The sequence below is a fragment of the Manacus vitellinus genome, unplaced genomic scaffold, assembly GCF_001715985.3.
Source record: "Manacus vitellinus isolate BGI_N305 unplaced genomic scaffold, ASM171598v3 scaffold_8_pilon, whole genome shotgun sequence".
Classification (NCBI taxonomy): Eukaryota; Metazoa; Chordata; class Aves; order Passeriformes; family Pipridae; genus Manacus; species Manacus vitellinus.
The window spans coordinates 9,714,077-9,730,529 of record NW_021940864.1 but is presented as its reverse complement, the minus strand read 5'-3'; the positions used below and the strand labels follow the sequence as shown (position 1 = coordinate 9,730,529).

General features: G+C 39.5%; 1 protein-coding gene across 1 annotated transcript in view; it reads left to right on the top strand.

Moving 5' to 3' along the window:
• The first annotated feature begins 14,570 nt into the window (after nt 1–14,570).
• ATF3 (activating transcription factor 3) overlaps nt 14,571–16,453 on the top strand; it is a 12,219-nt gene continuing 10,336 nt past the window's right edge. Inside the window, exon 1 of the mRNA XM_008932930.2 lies at nt 14,571–14,694. The gene's annotated coding sequence lies outside the window, so the exon portion shown is untranslated. The remainder of the gene's footprint in view (nt 14,695–16,453) is intronic.

Here is a 16,453-nt window from a genome sequence, read left to right as displayed (position 1 = left end):
GGACAATGACCCCTCGGTGAGAGCTCCCAGTTTCCCAGGGTGCAGGTCTGACCCCAAGTCTGGGGTCTTCCCGCCCAGACTGTCCCGGGCGGTTCAGCCCCGATCGGCCTCGGCTGATGCTGCCGCCCGGGTGGTGTGTTGAGCTCTTTTCTTCGTCGCCGCTCACGGTTCTGTGGCTCCGGTTCCGCAGAGCTGTTCCCCGGGGCCTGGGAACTCGGGAGTGTCACGGACACGGGGGAAGGGAAATGCCAGGTCCTGCCCCAGGGCAGCAGCATCGCATGGACAGTCTGTCCGCCTCTGCAGGGCTGACCACAAACGCACATCGTTAATAAAATGATGCTAATTCACAAAGTAATAAGTCCTTGGTGTATTTGCTATATATTTCTATGTGAAACACAGGAGCAGGAAGTACTACAGTAAAGATTTTCCACCGATACATCAGGCATGAAAATGCTTGACATAAAAAACTACAATTTTAACTCAGCCAAGAGCTGAGAATTTCAAACTGCAGATGTTGGCCATAGTAGGTTATCTCTGGGTCGGGGATGTGCTCTGAAATAAAGCCCCTCACTCAGTATAAGGTCGAGATGATGCTGTGGCATCATATTTAGATCATGGCTCGTAGGGAAATCTGGAGTGTACTTAGTCACCTATGGCATGACCTTATATTTCCACTCAATTTAGTAACAACAGTTGGTTTCTTATGGGACATGTGAGATTTAATTTATTAACAGTTTCTAGGGTAAGTGGAGAGAAGTCAGAAAAGGCATGAGATGAGAAGACAACAGATGAAAGGGAAATGCTCAGAGAGATGGAGCTCCCAGGGAAATGTAAGTCTTGTCTTCTTCTCAAATAGAACATTAAGGTAAAGGCAGTTACTTATCCACAGAGATTTTTATTACGTTGCCCTGAGTGATTTTTTTTTTCCTGACTTAAATTATCTGGTTATAATTTTCATTTCAGCTTTTGCCTTTTGCTTAGGTTTGAGCCTTTTTCTTAAATAGCACAGTAGAATCTGTCAGAATACTAAAACTCTTGTGTCCAGAGAATGACATTTCAGCCATCTCAAAAAAAAAAAAAAAGTCTCTGTTTACATTGAGATGGTATATCCTATTTATCAGGCTGGCACGTGGGAATATTGATATATGTTTGAGCATGTAAAATCCTGGTAGGCAAATACCAGAGTAACTTGCCTCTATGTTTCTGAGAAAAAGTGCTTCAGCTTAGCCCTGAGATGGTCAGTGTACCACACATGTATGTCCCTGTGTCTTTTAACTCTGGAATGAATTCTGCTCTTGCTGTCCCTTTGTCTGCTTTCAGTTAGGACAAGTTATGTTACAGGAACTTTTAGCTTGTTGAAGAGCTTCTGGCTTATTGTATTATGATCCAAAAGTGAGATGAAAAAGTATAGCTTTTTTTTTCCTGAATGATCACTTGCATTAACTAAACCAAGAAAGGTAAAATTAATGAAACATCAGAGGGGCTTAACTCTGAAATGTCATCTAATTAAGATGTCAATTAGACTGCCCTTGTAACTAGATAATGAATGTGAAAAGCTGTTTATGTGCAAAACATATCTGTGAAGTTTTCCTGGAAAAGTAATTCTTTAAAAATTCAGTACTTTTCATTCTTGCTCTTATAAATAATTAGGCAGGCTATTCTCTTACCAATTTTATGTTTCAGTGAATCTGAACTTGATTGTCGCGCAGCTTCCTTATGAATCATTATTATCATAATTTCAAATCACTCATTAAATGAAAGTTGTTTTTTCCCCTAAATCCCCTAACCTACTTCTATCATGCCAACAGGAGCATTCAGAAACTGGCACTAAGGTGCAGCTCTGATACAAGTTTTCTGTTTCCCTGTGACTCATTTGACATTAACATAATTATGCTACAGGAGTCAAAGTGATTTTCCAACTATGAGTAATGCACAGTACTAGACCGAATGTTTACAAGATACCGAGGCATATCAGCTAGCTGAAGTAACCAGCTGCTGATAACAGCTGAAGTAAGTTGGGGAATTAAAAAGTCTTATAATACAATTACCCTTCTTTGGCACTCGGTGTCCTGTACGGCTGGGAGGTAGGTCATGTGCTCTGCGAGGAAGGATCCAGAAGCAGGACTGGGCAGTAATGAGGAGAAAAGACTGAGCCCGTGGGTTGCTCACACGACAAGTCTTCATAGTTTTCTTCCCACTTGCATATTTATGGCAAAGTCATGCTCAAATAGGAGCAGTGATCTTTTCAAGAAGCGGCTGTATTTACCAGAGTTCATTTCAAAACACAAGTGACACACATCCTCTCAGCCAGGAAAACAAGATCAAAATGAAACAACAACAAAAAAAAAGTGAGGTCATCTCACAAATGCTTTGAATCACGTATGTATGGGAATAACACAAAAGAAGAAAACCATTGAGGAGAAGGCAAAATTGAGTGCTATTACCACAATGAGATATCTTTTCTCTGTAGTTCAAAAATCTATGCAGGCTAATGATAAAAGTACAGAGAAGCATTATAATGAATATGTTGTGAATAAATTGCAGAAAAAGTAACCACAATATGTATAAACCTTATTAAAAATAAAAAAGAATAAAACAAAATCTTAGTGGTCATAACTTATTTCAAGTGTTCCCTGAAATTTTTTTAAATTACTAGCTTCTCAGAATTTTTAAAAATAGTTTGAGAAACAAATTATTTTTTTTCTGACTTTGTTTATTTGTGTACAAGTAGCTTTTTGAATGAAACCGGGGCACTTTGTATTTATAAGTTTGTCAACTTTGGCTGGATATCCTTCCAATGAGGCCTTATTCAGTAATGTGCTAAGCATATAGAACATCACTGGTTTCATACCTCCTACAAGGATGCTTAGTTTCTTGTAGGATTAGCTGTGAAGGTAGAAATCTAATTTTGAAATATCAACTCAAACCTACTACAGTTTGCTAGAGTAATAGAATGCAAAATAACCAGTTAACAACTTCCCTATAAAATACCGCAGTTATACAAGTGGGAAGGGGAGTCAAATGCAGAAAACAGTGCTGATAGCAGAACTGTTAGCAGAAGCCATGTATTCCAGGACACATATTCAAAGAATTCAGAAGAAAATTGCATATCACACTGTGTTCTTTATTTCACAAGAAAATCTGCTGAGGCCAGGCTTGGCACGCTCAGATTATCGTCACTGACTCTCAGAGCTGGATGAGGACCAGAACTGGTAAAAAAGTTGTTTATGGCTGAGGAAGGCTGGAGGAGGAAAGGTTTGCTACAGTACCTTGCATTGGCAGCACTCCCCATTTGCCAGGAGAGTCAGGGCTTGGAGATTCTGCAATGGTTTTCCTGCTGCATGACAGTGGGCAAGCTCTAGATCTATTTCCTTCAGTTTGTCCACTTCTTTCTTGCTAAGGGGTGAAATGTACCTTTTTGATGGAGATGGCTTTGCCAACTGCTACTAAAATGACCAGCATAAATGTATTTAACATATGTTGATAAAATCAGCCAGCAGAACCCAAACCACACATAAACAGAACAATCTGAGTCCCATCAACAGAAATAAATTCCCATAGCAATATTTAGCAGTCTTAAATTTAATCTGATTTGCTATAAGCTCATCCAGGACTGTAGTTTTATAACTACAAATACCCACCTCCGTAGCATGTTGTGCCACTGGATTTACATCTATTTTCACTGCTTTTAGTTACCAATATCCCTAAACTAGCAAAGCTCAACCCTCAGCTCACGTTGCTAAAATGTACTCCAGTATTACCAGAGCAGGTTCCTGTACTTCAGGTATTATTCCTTAGAGTAACACATAACAGGAGATGTTTGTAAAACAGTTCTGCTCAGCTCCATACCTACCTGGAGTCCCCTGATAACACAGTCTTAAAAGCAGTACCTCTGTAATACTCTGCATTTCTATCTCCGGCTTTCCCAGTTGGCTCCAGAGGAATTTTCTTCTTATAATGATCTTCAGGGCAGCTGCACCCATGCCCTACCTTTTTTCTTCTTGGAGGTACTAACATTTATTTGTAACATTTATTTAGCATTCTGCAATGACATACAACCTGTGCAAATTCCAAGTATTTAACCTTTGTTCCTTGTCAAAGCTTTGCAAATTAACTTAAAACAGCAGAGTGAAATAGGCACCAAGGGGCATTTTCTGGAAGTAACTGATAAAGTCTTGCAAGTACTGCTTGCCCTTACAGGTTGGCTGGGTTTTGTTGTTGTTAGCTTGTTGTTAAAGCTGAGCTCCCAAACCAAAATCTTCACAGAAAATTATTTAGCGTAGAAAATCGTTATGGTTTTAGAAAGCATGTAAAAGTAAACAGATTATCAAGATTTAGCTTATTTTCTGAATTAGAGAAAAATTAGCTGATATTCATTTGTTTGAGTTTTCAGGGTATATATATATATCTTGTAACGAGGCCCAATGTTCCTGGAATAAAAATAGCTATCATGGTGATAACTGATAATATGTTACTCTGAAGTAGCAGCAGAAAACAGAATTGGAAATACATACCCATGCCAACAGCGATGAAAAGAACATCCCATTGCTTACCTGGATGAGGCCCCAATGACCCTGTCCTCCCATGGTCTGGGTGGAGCAGCATGGGCTGCTGCTGTATCCCACTGCAGAACAGACAGGAGACCACAGGGAACCTCCTCTATAGCTACCAAGGGATTTGGGAGCATGGATGTTAGTGTCAAACCACTACCACAGTTATGGTGAGCAGACCCGCCAGGAACACGAGCTCTGTTAGGAAATACCCAGGGAAACCCACGGATGCTGTTTGGGATGGCATTGCTTCCCCAGCACGTGCTTGTGAAGAGGTCTGAGTCAGGGTGAAGGCAGAACACGCAGCTTCAGCACGGGGTGACCTGGCCTTTCCCGTCTGTGGGCCAGCAAGAGCAGAGCTGGTCGGGGGGGACTCCTGGGTTTTCCCCGTGGTGCAGTGCAGGGAGGTTAAATGCCTCCATGGAGAGATTTCTTCCGCAGAAATTCCCTGAAGTCAACAAATTCTGAAGCAGAGACTTTATTCTGCTAAGCGAAGGGAAGCTCCTGCACCAGGGGACAGGCTGCCAGAAATCAGAGTTTTCCAAATTTTTCCTCCCTCAGTAGCCCTCTCTCTAAGGGTTTCTTCTATGAGGTTGTGCGTCAGGTCCCTTACATGACTCAGTACTTTTTAGAAATATTATATGTTGTAATAGATATACTTAGAAATATTAAATATATCAGTATATGTCTCAGTTAAAATATATGTTAGGCACAAATTTATTTTTATAATTTCTTTCATAGAATGACTTCTCTTAGAAAAATGAATCTAACATGGCATTAACTTTAATGCTGAAAAATTAGACATTAGTTTTTGTGCTATATTAAAGCTCAGTCCTTCTAACACTTGTGCATGTGCTTAGATTTAAGTGTATGAGTAGTACTGGACTTATTTGGATTACGTGCACAATTAAAACTAAGCACTTGTGAAAGTGTGAAATGCTTTCAGATCAGGATTTCCAAATTCTTTAATTTGTTTAGAGTAAAGAAAAAAACCAAACAAACTAGTAACCACTCATTCACATAATAAAATTTCAGTGGTGTTTATGATAAGGGACCTCCTGTCATTTGATAGGCAAAGCAGTTTATAAAATAAGTTTATACCTATCTTAACAGAATGAAACACTCCAATGCTGTGATTACCTGCCTGAGTGACTGCATTTTCTAGTAGGAAAGAGAATTCTTACTCTAAAACTTTGAGTACCAACTGGGATGAATATGGTTATTTTAGAATAAGATGACATGTTTCAAAGAAGAGACGAACTTTTTTTTAATGTGTACGTTTCATTCTTTCTGTCAACACAAGTTCAATGTTTTCAGAAAAATTCAAAACTAAACAGTATTTTACTTTGGGATGGGAATATGCTTTTTGTTTACAAGGTGTAGTGAGCTTTGCTAGATCAGTTATAAAAATGTTCACACGATAGTTCTATCACATTACAAGTACAAATTAGATGGCTATGGAGATGGTGAGACTTTTGCCTGTCTAAACATTTCCCCACTGCTTTCTAAAAGAGAGTTGTCCCTGGTCATGGTGCACTTGGATCATCACAGGAGAAAATAAAGTGGTTGCTCACACCTTGTTAATAATTACTGGTTTTAACTGTATAATGAAACTTGCCAAAAAGGCTCAGGAGCTAATGGAGTTCCCATAAAACCTCAGCCACCCAAAATTCAGTCACAGCACTGCCTGTGATACCAGGGACTTCTACATCCCGTCTTACATGACTTGATTCTCAGCCCCGTTAAGTGGTCCCAAATCAGCCACCAAGGTATGCAGGGAGCAGTTTGGCCTTCCCAGCAGGAGATGGGGGACCTCCTGCCCCTCACTTTGTAAGGAGGCACCTCTGTCCACTAGAGAGACAAAAGGTGCCTCCTTACCTGTGCTTTGGTCTCTTCTTTTTAGTTTAGAAAGGCATCACTCCTTTCTTGCAAATGCTGGTGGAAGGATAAGATAGTGCTGCTTTCTTTAAGCATTCATCAGGGACATGTAAAAGACAGGTACAGTTCCACCGACTGTCTAAGGAAGTTTAATCTCATATTTCTGTTGACCTGGGGGACTGCATGAGCTATCAGGCTATGAATGGGGAGACAAGCATCCTCCATGCTGCTTGCTGTGGCCATGTAGAAAGTAGAGAGAGCTTGGGAGGAGGCTCTTCTTTTTGATTGTCGCACTTAAGGCTGTTGAAGATTTTACACAAGCATTTTTTAAGAGCAGAAATGGAGCCCAGTTCTCAATTCTTTAAGACAGGTGCCTGAAAAGACACCTAGTCTTTGAGAGAAAGGCACGACTACCCTGCAGACACATACTCCCACTGCATAGGATAGGCACAGTCAGAAAATACATACCTTGGAGGACCTAGGGAAAGATTTAGTATCAGGAACCCACTGGATGTAGTCCTGAGGAAACCCCTAGCTGGGTAGCAGATGTATTTGAGTACCCATGCAGAAATGAAACATTAAGGTGCATAGGAACAGGAAGGTTGCTCACTACAGTACATACAGGATTTGGATACCAGGGTGTTTTATAGCCCTGGGAAAGGGTTTTGTCTAAAGGAGCTTGGGATGTGCTTGCTTTAGCTTGCTACAGCTTGTCCACTCTGAAACTCCCATTCTAATCCATCACAGGAGAATTTGAAAAGGAGGAGGATCCAAGTGTCCTGTGTCTAATGGTTGAGGTTTTGCATACCATCTTTCTCCTGAACCACTCTCAAGAGAAGCTCACAGAAGGGATATTTCCAGTGTAAAACAAACAAACTATAAATATTCCAGTATAGGGAAGGGATGAGTACTGGATGAACTTTGTGATACGATCCAAAAATATGTTGCTGACCTCCCACTTGACATGATCTGTTTCCCTATTAAACTGTAATATAATTAGGGTTTGCTCTAACCCTGACACTAGTTTAATGCTTACATCGATGGAAACGTGGCCTCACAGACCACAGTGAGAAAAAGGTGTATACATAAAGTCAAAAATAATCCATGCCATAGTAGAAGGAAGGATAGCCAAGAGAGAACACTTACCCCTCCCACCTTGCAAGATATTTAGATGTCTTATCACAAATGTGTAAATGGATGTTAGGACAAAGGTCTTAGAGAACTTGGACTCAAAGCTCAACTCTTTTCATTAGTGCGAATGAAGTGCAGCTGAACTGGAGTTGGAGAGTTCACACAGGGAAAGGGGAATTGTGGACAAAATGAACTGGAATTATGAGTTGAGGGCAAAGATTCTTGTATTGGCCAAAGAGGGGATTTGGAAAATAGGTGATGACTATGCTGATAGGCAATCATGGTTCTAACAGTCACCATGATGATAATAGTTGGTGACCATTAGCTCATTTCATCTCATCTTCTGTGGCCGCTAAATTTCACCCAATAACCCTTCTGTTGAGCTCTGGGAGATAAGCAGCAGGTGCTGTGAGAGACAGGGACAGATCTTGGCTAGGTAACAGAAGAAGGGTGATCATAACCCCCCAGGTTTTGTAAGCAGTCCATTTAGGGCAGGCACATTCACAAATAAGTAAGATTCAATGAATAGATTATGTCAGGAAACCAAAGGATGCTGAGGATCCCGTTACACATTTTGCAGGAATGAGTTTAGAAATAAGACCCATGGCTCTGTCCTAGTGATACCCTGTGGTAGGAACACATATGAAGGGGGAGAAGCTGCATCAGTGTGCTGGGACCTTCCGAGGAGCGGGGCTGTGGACAGGAATGCTGCTTTCACAAAGCCCCTTGTAAAAATATGTGCAACGGGCATTTCAAAATAAAGGAAAAGGGTAGTGCTAAAATATATATTCAAGTTGGTGATGAAACGTACAAATGCATGGATATTTTAAGGGTTCAGAGATGGAAAAAAGAATTTTATATTATACTATGTTATGTTACTATATTATACTATAATGTTATATTAAATAAAAATTATACTGACCTGTAATAATTGTAAACCAAACATCACACAACTTGAGTACATGTTTAACCCCCTTGCTCTGTAAAGAAAAGAGTGTGTAAGCACTCACATCCTAAAACATGGCTGATTTACAACCTGACATCAAGTGATGGCACAGATCAGTATGGAAATTTTTAAGAAGATTTTGGAACCTAAACATCCACAAAGCACAAATCACCTGTAAAAAAAGACCTGGTGAATTTAAATGTTGCCTGCTAGGTGACATGTTCTCTCTGCTTCACAGTATATTTTGATGACAAAATAAATCATCAGCAAAAAATATCAAGCTAAACCATTCCAAGTCAAATCTCCGGGTGATGAAATTAAAGCAGTTATGCCAATTTATATGTGTGGGGAATTCATGGCTTGTTTTGAGTACTCTGTCATATCTGTACTTTCTGCTTCAGCCACGAAGCTGATGATTTATCTGACTGGTTAAAGTGGAGTAGCATATAAACGGTACTAACAGATATAGGCTCCCTAAAGCCAGGAAACATAACACTGAGTCTAATTTATGGTTTCCAAACAGGTCGTAGGACTGATCCTGCAATCCCAACTTGAGCAAAACTCCCTCTGAAGTGCTGGGCACAGCTGTAAATTCAAAATGGAGTGCCAGGCTGTGCTGGTGGCTGCCTGATACCTCCCTGCACCACAGTATGGGTGTCATTTGGAAGTAGATTTAATTAAACATTTCACATTTTTTTCTGATACAATATGGAATATTTTGACTTATACAAGGGGAAGAAAACTTCTGCACCATCAAGGGAACTACTTTCCTCTCCAGAACATGACACACATCTGTCTCTTCAAAATGTGATGGCACAGTGTGTTTTACTTTGATCAGCTTTGATTTATGGGAAATAAAACCTAGATAAATTTAAATAGCATTGAATTACACTTTCCCCTTGTGGGAAATAATTCAGAGTCTACCAAAATTCTAAAGCTTTGGGGTTTTTTTTAGAAAAATAACAGTAATTACTCTTCTTCAAAAGTCTGTGCTGAATTAATTGATCAGCCCACACATTTAAGAAAACTGCCAAAATAAGGTCCCTGACAAAAGATGACAATATTATGCCTTGCTAGGTGTTCTCATCCCAAATAAAGAAATATAATTCCACAGGTATAAGTTATAATATAAGTTATAGAGGTTGTGTGAAATCTTCTTTAATAGCAAGTCTTAAGTTAGGCAAGGCTTTTGGACAGGGACTGTTTAGCCATGTATTTAATTGCTGTGCTGAATCTGTGCTTCTATTTGACAGTTGAAATATTGTCATTGTTTTTAGAGCTCAATATAAAACTCTTGCATATAATAAAAACACATCCAGGATCCTTACTGGGGCTGCTAAATACTACTGCAACACACATGTTGAATAGTAAGAATAGATAATAATGCATCAAGAGAGCATCCAGTAACAAAAGGCCCATTAGAGTGCTAATTAAAATTAGACTTTAAAGTAAAATACAGCAGGCTTATCCATTATTTCCATTTAGAAATCTCAGCTACTTCACCTTAGAAAGTAAAATACTATTATCCATTTCAGCTGACTGGGAAACAGAACAAAAGGAAGATCATCAGATTATCCAAAATCACAAAGATGGTGAATAAGGAACCCTCTCATTTCCCAGCTCCCATTTCAATGAACAGTGCTATCCTCATCTGTCTCATTAATAATTATTTCCAGTTTAGGAGAACTAAAGCCCAGCTCTACAGAAGGAGGCTGGGCATGGTGAAAATAAATTCCCCATCTCTCCCACCTACCATCTAACCGGCAATGTGGAGTTGAACGTTGCTGTGATTGGGACATTCATGGCCCCAAACTTCCCTTCTAAACTTGGACTAGGGGTTGACCTGAGTCTTTTAATAAAACTCCATCAGCGAGAACACTTAGTCTGGAGGGAAGGGTTCTCATCTCTGGCTGGATGGGGTGAAACTCATGCCTTCTCTTTCTGAGGAGAAATGATCTAATCACAAACTGATCATCTGTGCTGTTTGAGGAATCTTACTCTAGACGTCTCCCACTCAAGCTGTCCTATCCTGAAGTGACGAGCCGATTAGACAGTAAACCAGATGGTGCCTGACTTTACAGCCCTGTGGTGAGGACATGCCCTGGACAAGGGGCGTCCCGCGGTCTACTTTTCTCTCTCTGTAACCATTTTGCTTTGAAGAGTCACTGCCCAGTGAACAACACCGTGGGTATTGTTCTCCACTGGACTGATGTCACTTTGGAACACCAGCTGGGTGTAGTGACACCCTGTACCTGCTCTCGTTGCTGAGGTGTCCTCATCAGCAGCCTCACATGCCCACAGAGCAATAAGGATTTGGACTCAGGGAGTGCTTTTATGACTGCAATTTTAAAACCATGCACAACTCTATTGGTTTCCTTTATTTACACTCTGTTCTCATTATCTGGGCAAGTTACTGTACAGTTAAAGCCAAAAAAATAAACCAAGAAAGATAAGAAGCTGAAAGTTATGATCGTTCATGTGCTCCTTTCATGGTAAGGCACATGTGAAGTAGGTGAGAGGACAAATAATAAGCACAACGAAAGCTGCAGTGGCAGCCTTGGTTTTAAATTTTCCGTAGATTGCAAATCTATGCCATACATTGTTTTTATCTGAAATAGTATTTATGTAGAAATCAGTGCTTAATTATGAGAAATGCGGTTTGTAATTATTATGGCAAGTTGTAATTTACATGTTTACCAGAAAGATGAGGAGAGCTGTTTAAAGTATCCTTAATGTTGTTAAATTTCAGAATATGCGTTATATATGCACAGTTCCAAGGGCAATCAGTAGGAACAACTAGTTTTTGTAGGGGGTGTGTGTGTGTGTGTGTGTATGTATTTGTGTATAGAGGCACAGTTAATTCCATAATGTATCCAAAATTTGTGTAACTTAGCACAGTAAAAATAGATATATTCTCTCACTCACTTCCTCTCATCCTTGGTGTTCACCTGGAAGACTATAAGAATACAAAACATAATTACATTAGTCCACCCAGGGGAAGCAGACACCTTCAGCAAATAATTTCTAACATTTCTTTCAAGTTATTTCAAGAGGAGAGTTTTGTACAATGAGAACCAGTGTGACTAAATGCTGATTTTTCATAGACCCCGAGGGCTAAATTTATCTCTCGTTGAAGTCAATGGGAATCTTTCCATTGACGTAAATAACAGTTGGATCAGGTCTTAGTGCTTTCATCGATGATCATTTTTTTACCTGTAAAAACATTGATGAAGTTCAGAATGAACCTGTAACTGATCTCAAACAAAATCTGGTATGTTTTCACAAGGTAGAAAGAATGGGGAGAGGGAGATGAAGGGGAGATCTGTGAAGGCGGAGTTTTTCTTGCCGTTAAATGGATAGGACAGTAAAGACACCATAAAGGAGATATAACTTACACTTGCCTGGGGAAATTAATATATCTGGCCTATCATTTTGCTTGTTCAGTGGAACCAGTGGGTTTATTTATGCAGTCTAGTTTAAGATGTGATTCTTCTGTATGTGGGGTCTCTTTTCCTTTTTGTTTATTATCTGGATGTATCCAAAGAGATCAGAAATTTTAATTGCAGGTTATTGCGCTTGGCCAACTGCTATGCTGGTGTGCAAAGTCCATCTGATAAAAAATCCTTCAAAGGCTTCAGCAAAAGGGAACTAAAGATACACTTGACTGGGCCAGTGTCAGGGCTGTCTCTAAGCTAGAGAGAAGGGATGTTTGTGTAACTTGCCCCTCCACCCCGCGCTCCCAAAGCCCTGTGTATAATAATGACTGACAACCTTGTGGTTCACTAATTTAGTAAAGCTCTGCTAAAATTCATGGTAATTTTGGGCACTGGAATCTGGTCCTGAAATGTACGTCTTGTTGCATCCAGAGGTAATTTTTTTATCAGCGCCTCCATCTTAATAAGGGAGAAGCAAAAAGTAAAATGACAGGAAGCAAAAGAGAAAATTAAAATGACTCATTTAAGCTTAGGAAGCTTCTGGTCAGGAGCAGAAGGACCAATGGGAGAAAAATTGCTGGAAAAAAAGGAACAGAAAGGGGGATGATGAAATCCAGGGATACGGGGAGGGAAAAGAGAGAAGTGAGAAGAGAAGAAACAGGGAAGTGGCAAAATAAAAGGAGAAGCTGCTGTTTTAAGGAAACGGGAAAGGTGGCTATTACTGAAACAAAGCAAAAGACAGGACAGAATGGGATTTTAAATGGAGAGAATAAATGAATGGATTTAGAGGGATTGTGATGGGAAAGGGCACTAAGAAAAGAAAAGTAAGCTGAGGAGAGAAAAACAAGAAATAAATTAATTTCATCTTCAATGTTAAAGAATAAAAGAAGTTAAAATAGAGCACTTATTTTCCTCCACAAGATGAATAATTGTCTGCTTGAGTGGTATTAAATGTAGGACAGTAGCAGGGTTTGCCATACAGTCTCTGTGAGAGTCTATCCTCTAACCTGTGTTTTTTTAAACTCCCTTCTGGTTTTGGACCTTTTAATCTCAAAGAGATCCAACCCTTCTAGAGTGAATTTTATCCTCACTACTGTAGGTTTGGTGTTTTTTAATTCACTTTTTGGGGAAACATTTGGAAGTAGCCCACAAACGCCCAAGGGGTCCCTAGACAACAGCTGGAAAGCCCTTGAATGGGTGGAGATGGCTGATGCTACTTCTACTGCAGATTGCTCCCATAGTTCAAGAAACAGCAACCTACACCTTGGAAAAACTAGTCCCAGGTTTCATCTCTGGTGTTAGTCCAGTCAGATGGGAAAATTATCTCAAAGTTAGTTTATGTTTTGGGGAACAGGGGAGTCTTACCACAGAGATTCACATCTGAATGTACCACATAGCAAAATTGATGAAGGATAAGTCCTATCATAAAAATAGAGAATAATTTTTTAGGCAGAATCAGAAAACCTGATTCTGGGCTAATTTTACCACATGAAAACTCTGAATTCAGGCAACCTCTTTCTCTTACATGCGCTGTGCAGGGAAAAATTTGACCTGTCAGGGTTACAGTAATTTCAAAACTTAACACAATTAAAACCACAAAACACACATAGAGACAGGTTTTACTCAGGTTATCACTAGAAATTTCATTTATTTGTGTCTCATAATATTTTCACTAGACCAAATAGGTTTAATGGAACTGCATGACCATAAACCAATATAGGATCTGGATGGGACATGGGAGTTTTAATTGTGTTACTCTGACTGACATCCTGCGGTGGCATAAATGTTAAGATGGGAGAAAGCTACTGCTGTGAGGATGGGAGTCTGTTCCTCTGTATAACAATGTCTATAGCTCTGTTTAGCAAGGAGATAGCCATGTTTTAGTTTTAATCAAATATCTACTGTGTATGAAGTAGTGTCAAGGGACGTGGAGGCAGGATTTGGCCAGAAAAAGGTAAAGGAAAGAATTGTTCCCTCTACACTGGAGACTCCCGGAGGGCTGCAAGGACCACACCATGAGGTGATATTCAGCCTAATTTCTCTGAAGAGGGAGAAGAACCCAATACACATCAGTCTGGGTGATGAGATGCTGTACCTGGCTTAAGGGAAAACAGAACTTATGCACATGAATGTCACCTCTGTTAAAAGAGTGCTGTTTCAGGGGAGCTGTTCCCTGTAGTTTATGACAAAAGAGAGAAATGAATTGGAAAAGGACTGATAAATGTTCAGAGGGAGGCAAATGAAAGATATTTTATGAGATGGAAAACTAAATTGGCAAGAACATCAGAGCATCTGGTGGCTGTACTAGGTTTTACTTTAACTTCCTGATAGTCTTAATTATTAATTAATTTATTTTTTTTTTAACTCGAGTGTGATCTTGTGTCTTTACTGAGATCAATTTAGCTTTGGTTTTAAAAGGGAGCAGAAGAAAACCTGTATGACACAGTGGAACTGGGTTTATTTTTCATTGTGGTTTCGTTTTCTTTTTTCACTGAAGAATTTCAAGCCAGGACATGTTTCAGTGGCCTAATCTCAAATGCGCACGGGAACAGTTTCTGTGTTTGCTTTGCAGGGAGGAGCTGGCTTACTTCAAGAGAAGTTCAAGAATGAACACAACTGGTTTGCTGTCAGTTTTTAGTACTGGCTGCAGCTCATGGGCAATAATGGCACCAGCAGTGGTGAAGCAGCATTGTATAGCAAACAAGTAGACCTCAGTGACCCTCAACAACAGGATAACAACACTTGGATTTCCAAGGTACTTCTTACCACACTGAAGGAGGGAATTGCTTTTTTTCCCTTCTTCATTATTCTGCAACATTGCTCTGCTTATCTTGAAATACTCTAAATAAATACCCACTTCTGACACAGCTAGCTAAATAAGGACAGACAGTTGCTAAATCTCTGTCATAATTACAGCAGGCACCTGTTCATGGCCACTAAAACCGATGTTGCTAACACGTTTCCACAATAACTTCATGCTCAAAATTTTCCAACCAACTATCTTTTGGGAAGAAATTTTCCACATTTGGCCTCTGCTTGAGAGGACTTTTTTTTTTCCTTCGAGACTTGAGAAAAATGATGCCAGCTGTTCTTGAGCACAGCATGAATTATAAAGTTATGCCTCTGAAGTAAAAAGAACTTCCCAGGCTGCACCAAGCTGAAATATAAAGCTTGCTCTAGACCCTTCTGAAGAGCAAACTTTTTCTTAGTGTTATACTAGATGTTGATTTACCTAGATTAATAAAGATAAGACAATAAATATGTTTTGAAATAGCTGAGAATGATTTATCTGTAGGTGAGTGAAAAAAAAAAGCTTTCAGCTCAAACGAGCTGTAAATGGAGAGCTGCCAGGTGGGTCAGAGGAGTTCACTCCTGCCCTCACCAAGTGCATTTCTTTGTTTGAGGAGAACAGGGTGCGACTGCACCTTCCACAGGAGGGAAGACAACGTCACTACTCCGGACTCCTTCCCCTCTCCACCAGATTATTTTTCTTTCAAAAGCAGGCAATTAAATATAAAATAGGAGTGTTAAATTTGCAAAGTTGAGCATGCTGGCACTGGGGCATTTAAAAAGCTAAGTTTACTACTCCTGTCTGTGTGGCCAATATATACATGTATATATACATCCAGGCAATCAAATGGACATAGAGAGGAGATACAGAGAGACTTTCAAACTAGTATTAGAACTCTATATCCTTGACAAAATGCTCAAAGTAATCAAAATGTCCCAGAATATACCACTTGAATCATATTACCTATTATGAAAACTGGTACATTGAACATTATAAAATAATTTAACAGATTGGAGCTCTTAATTGGGATATACATTTTATATATGAAGGTATACATTTTATATTGATTTATTTAGAATACCCTCAAGCATGGAATACCCTGGTTTTTCCATGCCAAGTACAGACACTTGAAGACTGTCTTAATAACAAGTTTGTATGTATTATATATGGAATATTATTGTACTGGATAACACTGTGCATCTGTCTTTGCAAGTTTTCTGTCTCTTCTGGATAATTATATTTTTTTGACACATTTTCTAGCACTTTGGGGGCTGCTAAAAGGCAATTTCTGTCTTTTAACAAACCAGGGGGAAAAAAAAAAGAAGAACTAAACAAAACCCCCTTCACCACAGTCACAACCATGTTTCTTTCTCTTCTATAGCAACTCCTTGTTTTTTTCATGAAATCATAAGGAAATCTTGTGCTGCTGTGTTTTAAGAAAAATTAAAAAAAAAACCTCAACAAAACAAGCAAAACCCCCAAAACGTATTATTTTTAGCTTTCTATAATTTTATTAAACGGGTCTTTCCTCCTCATGGTAAAAAGCCTTCTTCTTCATATGAAATGAACTTCTAGCTGTCATGTCAAGTAGCACGGAGCGCGGGGGGAGGGAGGATTGTAAGAACAGAGGGGCTGTTAAGCAGTTTTTTCCTGTAGAAAACGATCACAGTTTTCACTCCTTTCGAAAACTACACAGTCACCCCTTCTTTTTTCTTTTCCTTTT